The sequence below is a fragment of the Argopecten irradians genome, chromosome 14 (genome assembly GCF_041381155.1).
Source record: "Argopecten irradians isolate NY chromosome 14, Ai_NY, whole genome shotgun sequence".
Lineage (NCBI taxonomy): Eukaryota > Metazoa > Mollusca > Bivalvia > Pectinida > Pectinidae > Argopecten > Argopecten irradians.
Window position 1 is genome coordinate 2,963,086 of NC_091147.1, and position 22,462 is coordinate 2,985,547.

At 34.5% G+C, this 22,462-nt stretch overlaps 1 protein-coding gene and 1 long non-coding RNA gene across 4 annotated transcripts in view; both read right to left on the reverse strand.

Annotated features, from left to right (window-relative positions):
* Positions 1 to 22,462, reverse strand: part of LOC138307215 (monocarboxylate transporter 12-like) — a 137,999-nt gene that overhangs the window by 90,129 nt on the left and 25,408 nt on the right. The gene's annotated exons all lie outside the window — the stretch shown is intronic.
* Positions 9,952 to 15,982, reverse strand: LOC138307680 (uncharacterized). Its single transcript, XR_011206033.1, has 4 exons — positions 15,563 to 15,982; positions 14,112 to 14,373; positions 12,796 to 12,906; positions 9,952 to 10,097 (listed from the first exon to the last, which is right to left on the reverse strand). It is a non-coding gene; the product is annotated as an uncharacterized lncRNA (long non-coding RNA).

The window sequence follows — 22,462 nt, forward strand, 5'->3', positions numbered from 1 at the left end:
CAATCCATACAGCCTGTAACTTATCAAAATCAGTTTTAAGACCAGAACACTCTCCATAGATGTCGATCAAATATAGTGATTTTGCTAAGGATCTTGCATCATCATCTAGTATCAGTGTGGAGTCGTCAGCGTATTGACTGATAAGATATTCAGAGTTATTAATAAGCATCCCTTTTACATCGAGTTCAAATTTAATTGCTGCACTAAGTAATTCAATACATATAATAAAAAGGTATGGAGATAAAGGATCACCCTGTCTTACTCCTCGTGTAACTTGAGAAGAGTTGGAGAGATGATCATTGTTTATAAAGATTTAAAACAATTTAAAATAAAATCACTAAAACCAAAAAAATCGCAAACATCTTCCAATGAATGCCCACTCAATGGAATCGAAAGCTTTATCAAAATCTAACATTAATAAAATACCTGCTTGATTATTCTCTTTTGCGTTTTCAATTATGTCACTTATAATTCTAGTGCATTCTCCTATATACCGACCTTTGACAAAGCCTGACTGACGTGGGCTAATGATCTCAACTAGAACTTTTTTAATTCTGTTAGCTATACAAGATGAAGCGATTTTATAATCTACATTCAATAATGCTATACAAGATGAAGCGATTTTATAATCTACATTCAATAATGTAATTATGTAATGTAATGTAAAAAAATTTGTAAAATTCTACAGCAAATCCGTCTAAACCTGGTGATTTTCCATTACTCATATTTTTTTAAAACTTTTAAACATTCTTCCGCATTGAGTGGGCCATCCATTGAAATCTTTTGCTCGTCTGTCAGTTTGGTAATAAATGGATTATTATCATTAAAAAAGAATCACGGTGAATATTGTTAAACAGAGTTCCCTTTGAATTATAAAGATTTGAGTTAAAAAACGATTGATCATGAAGAATATCCTGTAAATTGTTTATTTCTTCACCGTTGTCATTTATAAGTTTAGAGATCATTTTTTCGTTAAATTGTCGTTTTTCAAGATAACAGAAATACTTTGTTCTTTTTTCACCTTCGACTCTCCATCGCACCTTTGCTCTAGTGATCAACCCCTTTACTTTTTTTTCTCGTAATATTTTCAATTTGCCCTCCGTTTCTGAAATGGCTGGTAGTAATTGTGAATTATGTTCAGATTGGTGTCTATTTTATAACTGATGTAGTTCGTTTTCTAGATTATTTTCCTGTTTTTGTCGTACTCTTTATTTAAATGATGAATAGCTAATGGTTTTTCCCCTTATTATTAGTTTTAAATTTTCCCAAAATAACTTATCACTAATATCAAATTCTGGGGGTTTTTAAATCAGTTTTTTTCTATATTGTAATATTACTTCCGTGATGATATTTTTAAGGTTCATGTAAAGGCTTTAAACAGTAATATTTTGCAAGCCTAAAACTCATTACTGTGCTGCAATTGAACAGAACTAATTTCATTAATTGTTGGTATATAACCTGGCTAACTGTCAGTCTTACTGTTGATATGTAATTTGTGAAGCTGCTTGTAAAATTCAGTAAAATATGAGAAAAATGTATATTTCTGGAGAAGAAATAGAACTCATGTGAATAGCATTGATGGAACCAAATAATTATGCCATCGTGTTCAGTTGTGAATATGCCAGGTACTCCAACAGTTGGTTTGGCAAAATCGGACCAGCAAATAGCGCAGGAGCCTATTGTAGTAAATGCAAATGGCTGCTATAAATGGCGGATCACAACTATCGCAAATAAGAAGCCATCTCAATTGATACAAATGTTCTTATAGACACCATAAGGTACTCTGAACATGACAAGAAGACTCTTCACGAAAAAAATAATTCAACCGATCTGTTTGGGGCGAAAACTGCAAATTTCCGGAAAGAGCCTCAAAGTCCACATTTTAATTATTTTTTTTGTAAATAGTCTTCTTGTCATGTTCAGAGTACCTTATAGTGTATATAAGATCACTTGTATCAATTAAAGTTGTATGGTCTATAACTTTCGCTCTTTTTGTCATAGTGAAAACTGTTTAAGTGTTATACATATTTTTCTCCGTCTGTCTGAGGTTTAAACTTTCTAATTTTACCACTTTTTATAAAGTTGCAGCACTGGAAGTATCTTTAATTATAAAAGTAAAAAAAAAATTAACGTGTACACGTGAAAAATAGGCTCGAAAGATGCCGAATCATTCCGAATTCTTCCGAACATCGTCGCGACAATCTCGAAGTAAAACGAGAGTTGTGAAACCAAGAGAAAATATCAACAATTTTTCATAAACAAATATGTGGTCGACCTCATCAGACTCTATCTACAAAGAAAATAATGCTCGCACATTACAATATTTGATACACACAACATTTTACGGTGATGTGTAAATTGGATGTTTCAAATACTCAATCTGTGGACATATACTAGCATGATTTGCTCATATAGGCCAGAAGGAAAACGTAAACAAACACATGTGTGCTTCGCTAGTTACCTGGCTCACCACGTGCAGGTCGTGTCGAACGTCAGTAACGTGATATGATTAGGAATCCGACAAAACCCGAAGTCACTGAACATGGCGGTGATTGAAGGTGATTTATTCAAAACCAGGAATATATGATTCCTAGATTTCGGCTCTCTTATAGGCCGACATATGCTTTTGAGGAGCTAAATCATCAAGTTACATGTCAATGTTTAAATATCAGATGTATAAGTTACATATCGTTACAGTGAAATTAGCAGCAATACAACTTAAAAATGTCTTCTTATATGCTATATTTGTGATCCGCAATTTAAAGCAGCCATTTGCATTTACAACAATAGGCTCCTGTGCTATTCGCTGGTCCGATTTTGCCAAACAAACTGTTGGTGGAGTACCTGGCATAGTCACTACTGAACACGATAGCATGCTTATTTGGTGCCATCAATGCAATTCACACGAGTTCTATGTCTTCTCCAGAAATATACATTTTTCTCTTATTTTACTGAAATTTACAAGCAGCTTCACAAATTACATATCCGCAGTAAGACTGACAGTTAGCCAGGGTACATACCAACAATTAATGAAGTTAGTTTTGTACAATTGCAGCACAGTAATGAGTTATAAGCTTGCAAAATATCACTGGTTAAAGCCTTTACATGAACCTTAACTAGGCTGATATATTCGGGATCGCCGAGAAGACTATTATTGAATTTCCATGTCCCCCTCCCACGCTGTTTGATAAATTCAATTTCTACAAAAATAGGGGAATGGTCAGATTTATAAGCAATGTCCATACCTGCAGTAAGAATATTGTTTTGTAGATCAGATACCAAAAAATAATCTAACCTACTTTTTTTCCCATTCGGCCCAAACCATGTATATTTTCTTTCGTCCACATTCAATTCTCTCAAGACGTCAACTAAATCTAAATTTTGAATCATGTTATGAATTTCATTATTAGCTTTAGTATTATTTTTATTGCGATAATTCACAGTGTCTACTTCATAATCAAGCGCCACATTCCAATCCCCTGCTATTATTAAAGAGTCGTTTCTTAAAGCTTCAATTCTATTTTGAAGGTTGCTAAAAATAAAGGATTATCCTCATTCGGACCTTATACTGCACATAAAGTTAGCTTTATGTTTTGGACAATAATATTTGATAATATGGAGTTTCCGTTTGGATCTTTATATTCATTTTCTACATTGTAGTCAAATGATTTTTTTTTAAAGAATTGCGACGCCTCTACTATTCGAAGAAAAAGACGCAAATTTTATGTCACCTCCCCACTCATTTCTCCATAGCGATTCTGTACTCGCATCACTATGTGTATCTACTAATATAGAAATATCATATTTTGATCGACATCTATGAAAAATATCCCGTCTCTTAACCAAATCACTTGCAAGACCCCGACAGTTAAAGCTTCCAATTCGTATTTTACCCATTTTCAAAAACCCTAATACTTCTTGACATTATACATATTGTCAAACAGTGCATTTTATATTTGACAAAAATAGAGATTGATGTATTTGAAACTAAACATGAAAAAAAACCGTTCCCAAAATCCCACGAACGAACTTCCCTTTCAGGCATGTTAAAACCTCTTAATTTAACCACTACCAGAAGCCTGAGAAAACTCCCAAATTTTTAGTAAAAATATCCAATCCTTAACATTACTGACAATCCTCCTTACTATTAAAAATCATAGTGGCAATTGACAAATGACAATTTAAAAGCACAGTTTCAATACACGTACCTGTAACTAATAATATAATATTTTGAGTTACATACATATGGATACTACTTTTTACTAGATTGATCATGTTGTCATTTTTCGAAAGCCAGAAGTTGCAAGAGATCAATTTTGTTCTTTTTTTGGATCCAATGATATATCAAAAATTCATTACACGTACCAATCGCAATATCTTCAAAAAATCTCCGTGAACATTCGGAAATTCCGAATATGTGCACGTTAGGGGGAAATACAAAAAAGGGGCAATAACCCCGACGGAAAAAACCTACAAAATGCATGTCAATCATTTCATATTTGCAGATTAGTTTCAGTAATGTAAACTGTTATAGTATGTCAAAATCAGTATTAATATTTCTAGAAAACATGTACTCCTATATCATAGTTACATAATAATTATTATTATTGCATATTTATGCTATATATTTGTAATTATAGGTATTTTCATTCATGTCGTATACATTTTACTTCGTATTTTAATAGCAATACCGGCAATTGAACAACAACAAACACAAACAATATGTATATGTGTTCATGTTAACACATTGTAGTTATACACGTGCACTGGTACATCTCAACACGTGGAAGGCGCGCGCATGCTCAGCCCGTGTCACGCATAACGGCCTTCACACAATAACAGACTAAAGTATTGTCAGCCTTCATCGTGCAGAATGTAGATCAATCAAAGCGCCGAAACCATGTGTAAAGAATTCAGATTGTCCGTCACGGTACGTTATGGAATATTACAAGAGGTAATAACATCTGCAAAAAACACTAAATTCATAATACTTGCATCAATCATTTCATATTTGCAAATTAATATTAGTAAAGCAAAAGTATTTGTCAAAAACAATTGTCATATTATCACTATTCTAGTTTTATATATTAGAGGATATGACGTTGTTTTTTTTTTAATTTACAAAACGAAATTATATAAATATTCATGAGTATACTAAAGTGTTTGTAATTTCCACTTATCCAGCAGAGAATAAAGAAATCACAGAGTATGAAACTTAACCCCTTAAAGCCCCATTATGTTTTGGGGTGAAAAAAATATCGCCATAAAGTACCAAACTTTGCTGAATAGTAGAGCATATATCCTTATGAAAATATCCGCTAATAAAAAATGCCCAACATTTCCATATTTTCGAAAAACAATAGAAAACCCCTATTCGGAGAGGGGGAAATCCGTAGTTCCGCCCCACAGCCAAAACAATCTAGTACGCATGCGTAGGCCAAATATGTGTCAGTGATCGCGCACACATGGGTCCGTTCCTTCAAACGGCGATAATTTAGCAGTCAAGTTGCTCGATCGCGATCGACTGCACGTTACGAACCCACGCATTCCACGCGTGGACCTACAAATACATGTTTTATATGTGTGTATTTACATGTAGTTTCTATATAAAACTAGACTAAAACTATTCAAAAAGTGTTTGTTCTTGAATGGAAAGCAAGCAATTAACAAAATTATAATTACAAAGGTATTTGCTGATCTTATGTATTTTGTAATAAAGATTTATAGATGCCTATAGGGCCTAATCTAGCTTTATTGAAATGTACATCGAAACCGAACACACGTTTGTGTTACCTGATGAGGCCTCCCACGGGGTGGCTCAACAAAACTCGTAAACAAATGAAAGTAAACACAAATACGCCATATCGTTACCTGCTATATAGATATTACACTTTGTTTCTTTTTATAATAATACAGCGATGTATACATACATACGAAGTCTGGTAATCCTAATTGTTCTACTCTATCGAAGACCGAACATAAACTTAGACCAGTGATATCGGCATATATCGGATATATCCATGACAAGTGATCATGATCATGAATTACTAACTGAGTACAATCCACATTGTAGCATAAGATTATTATTATGAACTTTGTAATTACTACATGCAGAAACATATATACATAATATATGTTTATGCTACATGTAAAGATACATGTATATGAACCACATGTGTTTGGCTCTATAGACATTTTTCTCTCTTAATATATACAATGTATGTAATACGGTGTCAATATATAAAGAGAGAAAATATCTATAAAGCCAAACACCTGTGCATGAACCACATGTAGGCCTATGTGATTCGATCATATCATCTCATAATTCATTGCATACACGGGACAGGAAAAGGAATGGATACACATTGTAGAATAGTTTGGTTTGATTGAATAGTACCAAGAAATAAAGTATAAAAACAGTCCGTTAATGATTTCTACACAGTTCATCAAGTGAAGAAGATCTGGTGGAAAAGTATACCTAAAAAGCTAAAGAAAACCTGGATCAGTCCTTCATTAAAAAGAAGAGAAAATGGGGAAAATATCCGTTTTAAAAAGACTGGTAAAGTACTAGGCATCACGAACTTATTTTTTCTTACATATTTTATTTAGCGCATAAACTTTTAGACTTGCTCCATAAACCGAACTTTTTCTATAAAGCTGAATGCTAATAAACATAATTCACGTTCAGCGTAAAATGGAATGCACACTCGTGAAATTAGAGAAATTTCAGTTTCAATTCCCTTTCCCTTTTTACTACGTTCATGTATACGGTACGGTACCTACGGTTCTAAGAATTACGTACTGACGGCAAATGATAGTCCACCAGGTAGCATCAAGAGTCAAAATGATATATGTTGTGTCTTTTTAATGATGAAACTCCAATAGTTTGACAATATTTATATCCCCTTAGTTCACTCTAATACTGACGTTTGTACTAATATAAATGCGAGTCTTTGATTAGTTTAATTCGTTCCGTGTACATAAAATCGTAGGCCTATATATAAAATTGCCCATACGATAATTAAAACTCATGTACCTGGTAATCAACACTTTATGTATACACGCATACTCTGATGAAATGTATGATGATCCTTTTCTAACCACACGAAACGTAATCGAGAAACATTTAATCAGTTCATTTTACAGAAATGAAATATCTTTAATGTATAATGTATATAATGTTGGAATATATACCAGAAACATGTATAATTGATAAAAAAAAATAAAGGAGATAATAGCAACGATATAAATGTCAATTAAGTGCTGGGTCCTAACAAACACATATATAATGGGTACATGAATACTGAGAATAGATATATATATATATAGATGTAGTAATTATAATATACGATATGTATACATATATTTACAAATAACGTATATATACATGCAGTAACCGTGTTGATCATGAGCAAATTAAGTAATATACTGCAGACATGTCTCAACATACAATTTGATGTATCTCGACAAGCGCCGATTCTAGTGATCTTTCATCTACATGTACTATCACATATTTCATAGACATAAAAATATCGTTATAAATTACCCAAAGAAGAAATAGAAAGCAGTTATAATACATGTATATAGTAAGCTATTAGTCCACCTCTTTATGTATGTTCTGAGTATTTAGATATACTGTGCTCTAGCTCCTAACTCTCAAATTATGAATAGATTAGTAGTATCTTGATATTTATTTATATATATATAGTTTGGGATAAATACTGTATTTATCTCAAATAATTACACGAAAGGAAAGTTAAAATCAACTGATCATTACCAAAATTGACACGGCCACATGTTTATATTTGTACGATAAAATACCCCACATGGTGCCCCATGTATGCATTTCACTATTTACATCCACTATTTTTCGATTAATGCGTATTTTGTATTAAGCTTTATATAAACTATATATAACCTTTGACAGGACACATTTATAATCTGTGAAATCTAATATGTATCATATACTTAAACAATTATAGAACATTGTATTGCTCACCGTTTGCTCAAAACTACCCTCTCTCTTGGCCACGCTTGTTTTGTTTACCTATCCGGGTATCGAACATATACGTATACAAGAGGTATTTTTAGCTATGCAAATCAACCCGTTCTATTTTAAGAATTCTTTACTAATTGATTATGGCGTAATTATCTTCTTTGGAAAAAAAACAAATGAAGAACCTTTCATAAGGGATGTTAATGTATATTTTAGCAAAGTTTGGTGAAAGCATAATGGGACTTTAACTCCCAAGAATTTTTTGTGGAACTCATGAAAACCCAATGTTTTGTTTCAAAGTGATTTTTCACCCTTTTGCATCAACAATTTTGGTAATCAACCCATATATATTTAGAAACTTCAGATCACACCCTTTACAGATTTGGTATGAAAAATTATTTTTTTGCGTTAATGACGTTACCATAGTAATCGGAATTTGGGACTTTCATAAAAATGTTTCTTACATTTAAAGCTCTTAAGCCGATGAAAGTTATTTAAATGATCATTTAACAACTTAAAAATCAAGTATATTATTAAAGAAGAGATGAAAGCTCCATTGGATGTCATATTTTCAATTTAGTTTTGGTTGTTACCATGGTTACGAAGAAATATTCCAAACCAATGATTTTTGAAAATGGTTTGATTTAGCGCTATAATCTGTCTTGCTTTCGCTGTAGCAAAAATGTTTTATATTATAATTTTGGTTACCTTTCAAAATGCATATTGATTTTTGAAGAGAACATGGTCAATTTTGATGACAAATCATTTATGTTTGGGACTAAAATGTTACCATGGCAACCGAAAGCGAGCCTACACAAAAATGCATTTTTTTCTGCTCATACATGTAGAAACATTTATGTGGGTATCCAGTCGAATGAAACATGGAAAGATATATTTTATTATGTTGTACAACGTTTTGTTTGTCTCATTAACTGTTAACAACATTAAATATTTTTTATTTATGCACGGGTCTTATTATTTTAGATGAGTGTTTGAATGTCAATTATATTCAACATTACATGTATAATATTCTATATCATTTCTTACCTATTCCGTCATATGTAGTAAGCCGATAGCGCATGTGTTTCGAAATCAAGATGTTCAGATGAATAGGTTTACATATGGATATAATCAAAATTGCAATGCAGTACTCTTCATATGTGTGCACACTGCAGTAATTTGCTAGTTACCAAGGCAACTAATTTATCAATGTACCTAGTATAACCTTTTTCTTATACTTCGACACAAAAGTATCAATACCATCAACAGAATAATTGTTGACAAATCAAAAGTTTGTAAGAGTCAGGGACTTGCACGTTTATGGAAACAAATTATGCATGTTACCTGTACCTTTACTAAAACAGGAAAATAAAGCATATATATATATATATATATACATTTCAATGTTTCATAGGGTTAAATATTATGCATGTGAACAATGCTCCATCTACATGTATATAGCTTTATACATGTAGCTAAGTAAAGAGGGTGCTAATTTATAGGACAGGAGACCCCCATCCACTAAATCCCCATATACATGTATACAAATGTACATACATGTACATTTGTGATGTGTCTTGATCATATTGTATATACCATGCATTGGTACATGTGTGTTGTTTCTTGTTTAGTTTGTAGATACCCTGCACGTATATGTCTTGTCCATTTCATAGATACACTGCTGTATCTACAAACATATACATGTACATGTATGTTCTCTTGATCATATTGCAGATAAATATATAAATGGCGTCTATCACAGGCCTTAGACACCTCTGTTTACGGGCAATACTGTGTTACACATATATGAGGTGTCCGTGTATATCTATAAAACCAAAGTCCTGTGGTGTCTATGTCCATGTGCATGTATCTATACATTGTGTTTGTCATGTTTTTAACACAATAACTTGTAAAAGTTCACAACTGTATGAATTAAATTAGAAAGAACTCAAAAGTCAGATACAGGTATGGTATTTTTAATAATGCAGATTGGAAAATGGTGATGAACTGGCTGAGTTTCAGTTTCATAACAGGAGATTGGTTATCTTCCTAAGGTTGTCACCCACTGATGTTCATATACATGTAGTCCAAACTGATGTACCTGTAAGTTTTCAATAAAACAAACATTGTAAAAAAACATCCAGAATCATAAAATCATTTGAATGGCAGTCCCTGGTTGTACAAGCATCAAATGAAATGTATGGTACACTTTAAGTAACTAAGTATAAAAACATGTACATGTTACATGTATATATGTACATGTATATAGTTAAATACCTTTAAAAAAAATCTTGCTCATATTGAATACACCAGTGCTTAGAAAGTTACACTTAAAAATAGATCTTAGACTAATAAAGATACACTTTTGGTATAAATTCCAAGGTGTTGTCATAAATGTAAACAAGAGGCCCATGGGCCTTAACGGTCATCTGACTATTAGTACAATACAACATAGTCGTTTAAAGATTTTAGCCTATTTGACCCCTATGACCTTGAATGAAAATCAAGGTCATTCATTTGAACAAACTTGGTAGCCCTTCATCCCAGCAAGCGACAGGCTTAATATCAGGTCTCTAGGCCTCTTAGTTATTCACAAGAAGTTGTTTAAAGGATTTTAGCCTATTTGACCCCTGTGACCTTGAATGAAGATCAAGGTCATTTATTTGAACAAACTTGGTAGCCCTTCATCCCAGCATCCTACAGGCCCAATATCAGTACCCTGGGCCTTCTGGTTCTTGAGAAGAAGTCGTTTAAAGATTTTAGACTTTTTGAACCCTTTGACCTTGAATGAAAGTCAAGGTAATTCATTTGAACAAACTTGGTAGCCCTTCATCCCAGCATGCCACAGGCCTAATATCAGGTCTCTAGGCCTCTTAGTTATTCACAAGAACTTGTTTAAAGGATTTTAGCCTATTTGACCCCTGTGACCTTGAATGAAGGTCAAGGTCATTTATTTGAACAAACTTGGTAGCCCTTCATCCCAGCATCATACAGGCCCAATATCAGTACCCTGGGCCTTCTGGTTTTTGAGAAGAAGTCGTTGAAAGAATTTTAACCTATTTGACCCCTGTGACCATGAATGAAGGTCAAGGTCATTTAACTTGGTAACCCTTCAACCCAGCATGTCACAGGCCCAATATCAGTACCCTGGGCCTTCTGGTTTTTGAGAAGAAGCTGTTTAAAGATTTTAGCCTATTTGACCCCTATGACCTTGAATGAAGGTCAAGGTCATTCATTTGAAGAAACTTGGTAGCCCTTCATCCCAGCATCCTACAAGCCTAATATCAGGTCTCTAGGCCTCTTAGTTATTCACATGAAGTTGTTTAAAGGATTTTAGCCTATTTGACCCCTGTGACCTTGAATGAAGGTCAAGATAATTCATTTGAATAAACTTGGTAGCCCTTCATCCCAGCATCCTACAGGCCCAATATCAGTACCCTAGGCCTTCTGGTTCTTGAGAAGAAGCTGTTTAAAGGATTTTAGCCTATTTGACCCCTGTGACCTTGAATGAAGATCAAGGTCATTTATTTGAACAAACTTGGTAGCCCTTCATCCCAGCATGTCACAGGCCCAATATCAGTACACTGGGCCTTCTGGTTCTTGAGAAGAAGTCGTTTAAAGATTTTAGCCTTTTTGAACCCTTTGACCTTGAATGAAAGTCAAGGTCATTCATTTGAACAAACTTGGTAGCCCTTCATCCCACAGGCCTAATATCAGGTCTCTAGGCCTCTTAGTTATTCACAAGAAGTTGTTTAAAGGATTTTAGCCTATTTGACCCCTATGACCTTGAATGAAGATCAAGGTCATTTATTTGAACAAACTTGCTAGCCCTTCATCCCAGCATCATACAGGCCCAATATCAGTACCCTGGGCCTTCTGGTTTTTGAGAAGAAGTCGTTTAAAGATTTTAGCCTTTTTGAACCCTTTGACCTTGAATCAAGGTCAAGGTCATTCATTTGAACAAACTTGGTAGCCCTTCATCCCAGCATGCCACAGGCCTAATATCAGGTCTCTAGGCCTCTTAGTTATTCACAAGAAGTTGTTTAAAGGATTTTAGCCTATTTGACCCCTGTGACCTTGAATGAAGATCAAGGTCATTTATTTGAACAAACTTGCTAGCCCTTCATCCCAGCATCCTACATGTCCAATATCAGTACCCTAGGCCTTCTGGTTCTTGAGAAGAAGTTGTTTAAAGGATTTTAGCCTATTTGACCCTTGTGACCTTTAATGAAGATCAAGGTCATTCATTTGAACAAACTTGGTAGCCCTTCATCCCAGCATCATACAGGCCCAATATCAGTACCCTGGGCCTTCTGGTTTTTGAGAAGAAGTCGTTTGAAGATTTTAGCCTATTTGACCCCTGTGACCTTGAATGAAGGTCAAGGTCATTCATTTGAACAAACTTGGTAGCCCTTCATCCCAGCAACCTACAGGCCAAATATGAGTACCCTGGGCCTTCCGGTTATTGAGAAGAAGTCGTTTGAATGAAAAGTTTACGGACGGCGGACGGCGGACGGCGCACGACGACGGACGGTGCATGATGACAATAGGTCATCCTGACCCTTTGGTGAAAACACCTTTATATATATATATAAAATTATCCAAAATAAGTTTCCAAATGCCCCCAAAAAACTCTTGATTCATCACACAGGGACCTGGCACGATTTTTTTAACCAACAGACTGAGTATACAAAGCTATGATAATATAATTTATATATGTACTCTTGGTTAAAAAATCGTGCCAGGTCCCTGTGATCCATTTCTGATTAATTGAACTTAAGAGACATGTTTGCTCTTACCTCTGTAGTAACACAATATAGCAGATTTCTCAAATTTTCACTAATCTTCCATTAAAACTTCTGGTTGGCAGTATAATTCAATAACTGATCATTACAGGTAAGAAAAAAATCCTGTAAAGAAGATGAAATATTCATGTCAGATTTGAACTTTTTTACATTACTCTCATTTCAAAAGGCTTGGGCATATTAGAGACTGAAAAACAAAATACAGTATGAATAATCTTATTCAGCTATTGCAGATACATTGGTGTTTTTAATCTGGTCAGGTATTCCATCCATATATATAAAGTCCAGGTACAGATTATTCTTGTTCCAATGACTATAGATCTATTGCCAGACTAAGTGGAGTGACATATATCATACTATAGAATGTCTATTATGTGGTGTTAGAGTTGGAAGAAACTCTGGTTACTCTGAGCAACAGGTGCAGATTGCATGTATTTTTATTTCATCTTTTTCATCACAATTTAACTAATGTAATATAATATGTTTTTCTTGTACATAAATCCTCTGGGTATCAATTTCTGGTATTCTATAGTAAATAATGAAGAGACAGATCATTGGAGTACATGTTTGTAAACCTTGAACTGAGGGATTGATCAACTGCGAATTTGAATACCGCCTACAAATATATACATGGTCCATGTACACAGTACTTATACATCTTACCAGTTATACATAAAATATCACTGAAACCATATACAATTGTGTATATGCACTGTATATCTACTACTTAATTATTTATATTTGTTGTATATTCCATTTTAGAACAAAATCTGACATGACATAAATGTTCATGTACTGCTTGAATTTGGACAAAGACATATCAAACATATGCATGTTAACACCATTTTAGCAACTTGAATGTGCAGTAACACTATACATTGTACATCTACATGTAGGGGTGGAAATAGATTGTGACCACAACATATGTACATTGTATATTGGTCAAATAATGTTCTAAATCTGTAGAATTTATTTGTAAAATAACAGAGCCTTTTCATTCATGTAATAATTACTCACACAAACCCATGCAAACATATGTTATGCTATTCCAATAGGCAAACAGACAAAAAGTGTGTGTGTGTGTGTGTGTGTGTGTGTGTGTGTGTGTGTGTGTGTGTGTGTGTGTGTGTGTGTGTGTGTGTGTGTGTGTGTGTATGTTGGGGGGATACCTATATTTATAATACAAAACATGCTATGTACATACATTGAAGGATATCACAGTGCAGTTCATTCTTATGAATTTTGCTCTAGAATTACAACCTGATAATGTATTTTGTATATTTTGTATAGAGAAATTCAAATATACTTACTCAACATAAATGTGCCTTGGAATCCTTGGTGCAGTTACAGTATAATTCAGCTGTCAATGTATGTTCATAATAACTGTTATGTAGGCTTGTATCATCAATAACGTTGATATCACTTCAAAGTTTATTTGTTGAATATCATAATCAGAAGGTTGGTCATGTTGTTTTGGTAACTATTTAGGTAAAATGTCCACATACATGTACATCTGCACATGGCCGTGTTGTAAATCGAAAGTGGCTGTCCCGGTCAGGAAATACCCTTCTACTATAAATAGATATCGCTGTCGTCAGCATCATATAATTCTTGTTCTTCGTCAAATATCAAACAATGTTTTAAAATTCATTTTTCTAATGATAAATTGAATACGTTTTCTTGTGTGAATTTTATCTTATATTTATATCGTTTGAGAATATCAACTCAGAATCACAGGTGCTTGTTTTGTACCGATGACGTCAACATATTAGAAATTGTACCGGACGCGATTTCCGTCGAAACTAGTAGCTGATTTGTAGAGGCAATAGAAAACTGATTTCGGCATGTAATGAATTACAAATTTGTGTTTTTTGACCAGTGGTTTCTCGGCTTTCTTGGTATGTATGGTAAATAGATATTTTGTTTATTTTGTATTAGGATTTTGTCGAAGTTTACTGTGTAGTACACATAGTACTTATTACATGTACTAATGCTACGAGAAAAAAATAATGTTAGAACGGATTTCTTTCAATATAATTAGTCACACATAAAATTGACATCATCAACTACAAAATCCGTGAAATACAAGTATTATTTCTTGCTACATGTTGCATAATTCGAGATGCAATGTCGGATCTCCGGTCCGGCGGTTACGCCGTCTGACACACGACGTCAACAATTTCAAAATGCTCGGAATTAAGTTGGCATGAATTTTTAACTCATTGAAAGAGAAAAAAGACGATGCAAAATGATTTTTTTTTCTCAAAACAAAAGTTGTCGGCTATTATCTGTAGTTTTACAGGATGTAAACAGTATCCCGATAGCTCAACAGATAAGGGAGATATTGCGATTTTTCTAACACCGACACGAAAATGCGTAGAAATGCGTAGTTGGGAGTTATGGGGTTAAATAGGCTGTGAGAGGTTTGAAAGTAGTGAGATTAAAAATTGAATTCCATAACGTAACAGTAAAGAGAATAGAGAGAAGAGAGAAACTAATTTAGAGAACGGAAAAACTATTTTGGAGCCAAATTCGTTTCTCCTTTCTTCTAATTCAAACAATAATTTTACATTGCATAAAATATATATGTTATACCTAATATTTATAAGGCGTTATATGTTTGTTTGTTCTTTTGAATTATTTTCACAGCTTTTTACCCACTCAGATACAAGAACATAGCTAATTATTGTGAGCAAAGTTGCTTATCATTCTCATTTTGTAAAAACTCCTATATATACGCTAACGACAGCAGCCAACTTACCTAGTCCGCGTTGCGGGGTCGTGAGCCAGTTGGTGTTGCTGTAGTACGGCTAACGTAGTCGTAGGAAAGGGTTCCAAATCCCGGCTTGTAGGATGTTTCGTGTTACACATTCTCTCAGGTCGGGGTCTAGCCCTATACGTTCAGCTATGAGTACATGACGGGTCGTCACGTACGCGTGCGGGTCGTCGCGTTCACGGTTGGACTGTTACGATTGTACGTGTCTGTGTGGTACATGTATGCCCACGCCCCTCACGTACTCATTCACAATAGTAGCATCAAAACTGAATCTTTTGTAAGATTGTTTTATTATTTTTTTCACAACTTTAAACTGCTATAAAACTGATGAGTCAAATGTAGATTCTGTAATCAATTACTATAGTTTTGAAATTGTACTTTTGATTATTCCTCTGTGTACATATGCATTACGCAACAGTGCATCGTCTGTTGAAAATCATGTTTAGATTTATTCATCATGCATGTTCACTTCTCTAATGTTATATACAACATAATTATGACTATTATAGTTTGGACTTCCAAATATTACAGTGTCATGGTCGGTTTCATATAAGTATACGCTAGCATTACACAAGCTATCTTACCTTCTCAAAATGGAATCGCCTGATTTTTTGTTTATTTCACTGTGATGGCAAACGGTGACACGCGAAATTTAATTTTGAATTAATAATATCTCGTTCTCCACCTAACCGTGTGGTTACTATAAGTATAAAGACCTGCTATTTTGATATAGCACTATAAAAAGGGCAACAGTTCCACTATACAAATCATATCTAACATTCAAGCAATTTTATTCTGATATACTTTTATATTAATATTTTTTCTATTGTTGGCATTCAAATTATTTCTTATAAAGTTTCTATTATTGTGTAATGATATCGAATAAAATCCCGGTCCTCTGCGCACTCTCCAAATTTCACATCTTAATGTAAGATCACTTAGAAATAAATTAGATATAATAGATAGTGAGCTGACTGAAAATGATATAATATGTCTTACTGAAACAATCAATCAATCAATCAATTCTTTTATTCCTCTAAGTTGAGATTTACAAAATAAAAGGATTTCTCAAAACTTTACAGTTTTACATATCAAATGAGTAGTCAGATTCTATTAAAGTCTACATACAGGATATTTTAACAAGGCTTCTTTAGAACAGGTTTTTATACTGGTGAAAATGTCTTGACGAAATTTCCAGAAATTGTACGCCGTCTTTAAGAAACATCATATATTCTGCCCTTGAGGTAAACATATTTTTGAATTCTTGGCAGTCCATTCCGAACAGTATTCTCAAAAAGTGTTCGTGGGATATATCATCAATATAAGTGCACACTTCCGGTCCATATGTCGCGAGAATCTTCTCCATGAATTGAATCCTGTCCAATTTTGTATGCTGACATTTAGTAGTAAAATGTAAGACGGGATCTATATACAGTTCTTCACATTTTTCGCACACTGTTTCATTCCAAGTTGGAGCAAAGGCTAGCATTTTGGCAACGTATCGTGTTGTGGGTGTGCAATGTAGTTTCCATAATATATGAGGTGAACTGTAGGTACAATGTATATATTGGAATCTTAGGAAATCTCCTTCCGCGTGCATTCGATCTCTTAATAACATATTTTCACTGTTAGATATCGATGAGTTAACTATCCTTTTCCACATAATTTTGGAGGGAAATTGTGCTGCCTTTACATATGTTATAAGATGACATTGAAGAGTATAATTTTTCAAAAGCTTTATAATATCAGGAATAAATCCAGTTTGTACAGAAGGTTGGTCCAAATACTGGTATAATCGCGACAAAAATATTTGTTTTGTTAATGTTTTTGATGGCAAAGCGATAATAGCTTGTAGAAATAGTAGTTTCTTTTTGTCGATCTCTGCGCCGATTCTTCGCATTCCGAGCATTGGCTCGGCAATGTCTGATCGAGTAGGTTTTATAAAGCACTGGGTTCGTTTAAACGATTTCATGTTGGAAAACATTAAGTCGTTGAATGTCTTTGACTAATAGTTTATTCCAGAATTGTGATCCGTATAAAACACTGGGCAGGACGACTTTCTTATATAGCCCGGCGATTACCGTAGGGTTTGTAGTTTTGCAATCTTGACCAAACTTTGTCATCAGATTAAATGATTTCCTTCCTTTTTGAATTCCATTTGATATTGCATCACCAACTTTAAGGTTAGAAGTTATCAGCATTCCGACATGTTTGTACGAAGTTTCGATTGTTAGACTTGTTGTGTTCAATGTCCAATTGTAGTTAGGGTTAATAGTAGTTTTTCCAAAGACTAGGACTGCACTTTTACTTGCATTGTATTCGAACTGCCATGTGTTCGAGTACCGCCCACATATATTTAAAAGTTCTTGTAATGACGCAGGGTTTGTAGCCAATAATGCCAGATCATCTGCTAACGCTGGATTACCACAATTTATCTCAGAGATTCTTGCTCCAAACTTTGTTGATTCTAATTCCTTCAAAAGGTCATTGATATAAATCAGATATAAAAATGTTGACGTCACTCCTCCTTGACGGATTCCGGACCGTACTGCAATCCAGCGAGATCGAGTTCCATGGGTCATTACGGCGCTTGAAATGTCTGTATAGGAATTACGAATAATTTCAAATGTGTGTCCCCTTATGCCAAAATCATACACTTTCTTCAGAATTCCCTCATGCCATACTGTATCGAATGCTTTACGAGTGTCCAGGAAAGCGGCGTATACATTGCTATGTTTTTCAATATTGTAATGAATACATTCTCGAAGGTTGAATGCTACAGTTTCACAACTTAATTTCTTTTGAAATCCTTGTTGTTGTATACACAGTTTGTTTTTCGTCAGTATTAGCCAATCTTGAAGTCTTAAATGAAGCAATTTTTCCATAATCTTGTATAATGCTGGTAGCAGCGAAACTGGTCTATAATTGTCCGGATTTTGTTTGGATTTGTTTCCACCTTTGTATATAGGAATAATGATCCCGCGTTTCCATGTCTTCGGAATAAAATGATATGTTTGGATTGCCTTTAATAACCGTAGAGTGCATAACAGTAAATCGCGTCCTCCATATTTCAGATGTTCGTTACATACGTTGTCAACACCTGGTGCCTTGTTGAGTTTAGTATCCTGAATAGCATCTCTGAGTTCATTGAATGTAAACGGTGCGTTGAGCATATTTTGAGCCTGCTGATCTGTATATTCTTCGGATAGTGTCATAATATTTTCTCGAAATAGTGGGGTTTGATAGATTCCTTCGAAATAACTTGCGAATGCTTCAGATATTCCCCGTGGTGTATCATGAGGGTTGTTGTTAAAAATGATTCTTTGGCTTCGGTCTGTTTTCGGACATTTTCTTTGGCGAATGATTTTCCAAAACAACCTAATGTCACAATCCGCTGTATTTTCAAGCTCCATTTCAAGCTCTTGTCTGTATTGTTCGTAGGCTAAATCATGGGTATTTCTAAATAAACGCTTTGCTTTCTTATATTCCTTATATGAATTGTTATGAAATCCTCTTGGTCGACCATCGTAAATCCATTGTTTCCTTGCGTTTAGCGCATGCTTATGAGCGATTCTGACATCACGTGTCCAGTACGGTTTGAGACGTGGGTTCCTATTTACAGGTGGTATTGTCACGTTTGCTGACATGATTATCGACAAGGTAAGTATTTCCGTATAAGCGTCTATATCATATTGAGTCCTAAGAGGCATATCTTCGAGTAGTTTGAGCCTTTCTGAGAGTTGGCGTTGATATAAAATCAAGTTCTCAACAGATGCTTTTTTCCAAGATCGCGAATCATCGGATAGTATTGGTTCATTGGAATATGTATGTTGAATAGGTATTAATAAGATACACGTTACTGGTAAGTGATCAGACGCGATATCTGTCTCTGCAGTCGCAAATATCTCTGCATGTTGCAAATAAGGTCGAAGCTGCTCGTCAATACATATATAATCCAACATAGATTTCATTGGAGAGAAAGTATATCTGTATCCAGTACAAATGTTGTTTAAGTTTACAATTTTAAGATTCATGTCGTTTATTAAAGTTTTCATTTCGTTGGATTTGTGCCTCAAAGCGTAGTGTTCTGGGGTTTCATTTAATCGCGCATTCAAATCTCCCGCTATGATAACTTTTCCGTTTCGTGAGTAAAAGACGCAAGTATCTCGTAATTGCTGTAATATTGAGCCATATAAATTCAAGTCATTGTTACTGGGCATGTATATTCCAACTATAGTAAGACAATCAATTTCGTTATTACTTATTTGTATAACGACGATCCGATCCGTACATGAGTTTTCAAGTATATTTACGCTGTGATATATTGTATTTTTAATCATGATAACAGTCTTCTGTTTATCCGTTGTACCGTCTGTAGGCTTAGGCCTTGGAGCAACAAAATAATCTGAATGAATATCATCAAGAATACTCAACTTATCGTTGTCCACATTTGCCTCCGTGAGGATAATTACGTCACTAGCTGTTTCACTCATAAATTTCTTCACACATAGACCCGAAGATCCGATACCTCTTACATTCCATGTAGTGATAGACAAGTTCATTAAGAGTAATAGTAAACAAATAAGTAGATTTTTATTGTTCATTTTGTAAAGTCTGTAATCCATTTAAATTTTCTATTTGTATCGTTCTGTTCCCCAGCGATCTCTTCGCCCATTGTCTTTGTTCACAAATTGTTCATTATCACTATTATGTGCTCGGCGATGAGAATCTTCTTGGTAGTTACCATTGAAATTGTCTGATTCATAGTCAAATTCAGAATGACGTGTCTCGTCCCTATAATCCTCATGATAATCATAGTCATTTTCATAAGGGTTGTGGCGAAAACCCTCCTTCCAGTCACGATTATAGCTACACTCTGTATCAAAGTCATTTTGACGTGATCTATTATAACTGTATGTCCCTCTCTGATTACTACGAGAGTCAAACCTTCGTCGCGAACCGCTACTGCGACGCGTAAATGTCTCCTGTCTCTGCTTTTCCCATTGGTTACGGTTTACCCAGGGACGACATAGGATATCCTCAGGCCAGAAATCGTCTCTAAGAAGGATATCTGGGTTATCCGTGCTGACGTTGAGTTTTGCCGAATATGTATTCCCTTTGTTATTGAATAGTACGAGATCAGTGACTTTGATTCCTTTGTCCGTTACATATCTAGTAATACCAGATTCTGTGGATTCGTCACCGATGCCACACAGGTAGAACCGAGCTGATTTTCTCCGTTTTACTCCTACAAAGACGTCAGTTGGTGGACCACCGTGTATGAGTGTATGGACCACCAGCTATGAGTACATGACGGGTCGTCACGTACGCGTGCGGGTCGTCGCGTTCACGGTTGGACTGTTACGATTGTACGTGTCTGTGTGGTACATGTATGTCCACGCCCCTCACGTACTCATTCACAATAGTAGCATCAAAACTGAATCTTTTGTAAGATTGTTTTATTATTTTTTTCACAACTTTAAACTGCTATAAAACTGATGAGTCAAATGTAGATTCTGTAATCAATTACTATAGTTTTGAAATTGTACTTTTGATTATTCCTCTGTGTACATATGCATTACGCAACAGTGCATCGTCTGTTGAAAATCATGTTTAGATTTATTCATCATGCATGTTCACTTCTCTAATGTTATATACAACATAATTATGACTATTATAGTTTGGACTTCCAAATATTACAGTGTCATGGTCGGTTTCATATAAGTATACGCTAGCATTACACAAGCTATCTTACCTTCTCAAAATGGAATCGCCTGATTTTTTGTTAATCGCGCAGGAAATTTCACTGTGATGGCAAACGGTGACACGCGAAATTTAATTTTGAATTAATAATATCTCGTTCTCCACCTAACCGTGTGGTTACTATAAGTATAAAGACCTGCTATTTTGATATAGCACTATAAAAAGGGCAACAGTTCCACTATACAAATCATATCTAACATTCAAGCAATTTTATTCTGATATACTTTATATTAATATTTTTTCTATTGTTGGCATTCAAATTATTTCTTATAAAGTTTCTATTATTGTGTAATGATATCGAATAAAATCCCGGTCCTCTGCGCACTCTCCAAATTTCACATCTTAATGTAAGATCACTTAGAAATAAATTAGATATAATAGATAGTGAGCTGACTGAAAATGATATAAGATGTCTTACTGAAACATATCTTGATCCGTTAGTTCCGGACTCTGCCCTTGTTTTAGACAGTTTTAGTAGATTTCATCGAAGGGATAGGCAGGTAGGATTTGGTTGTGGCATTATTATCAATCTGATTGAAATACAGATCCTTATAACCACTCCGTTCAATAGAGGATCTGAGAAAATCCGATTAAGGGTCATGTTCGGATGATGTAAATGGCCAATCAAATTGCTGCTGGCAAAATTTTGACAGTGAATTTCAGGGGACGAAATAGTTTGAAAATCTGTCGGAATTATTTCCGTGTACGTAGTCATCTCGACCAAAGAGCACAATAAAGCTAATCGCATTTATATGTTGGGGTGAAATGGCGTTGTCAATTGACAGAGCAACGTGCAGAAAATGCATTTGATCTGAATTACACGTGGTATAAAGGTCATCCGAACATGACCCTTAATCGGATTTTCTCAGATCCTCTATTGAACGGAGTGGTTACAAGGATCTGTATTTCAATCAGATTGCATGGTTGTGACAATTGTGATGAAGAAAAAAATACATATTTGTTGCAATGCATATCAGAATATGTATCTAAAACTAAAAGATTTTTTTAGTTTTTTCTACTATGATAGGTTGGGGAGATACACTAATAATAATATTCATTTATAATGTAATGTTAAATGTTAAAATATTTTGTTGATAATTGTACTATACCGGATTTGTTTGG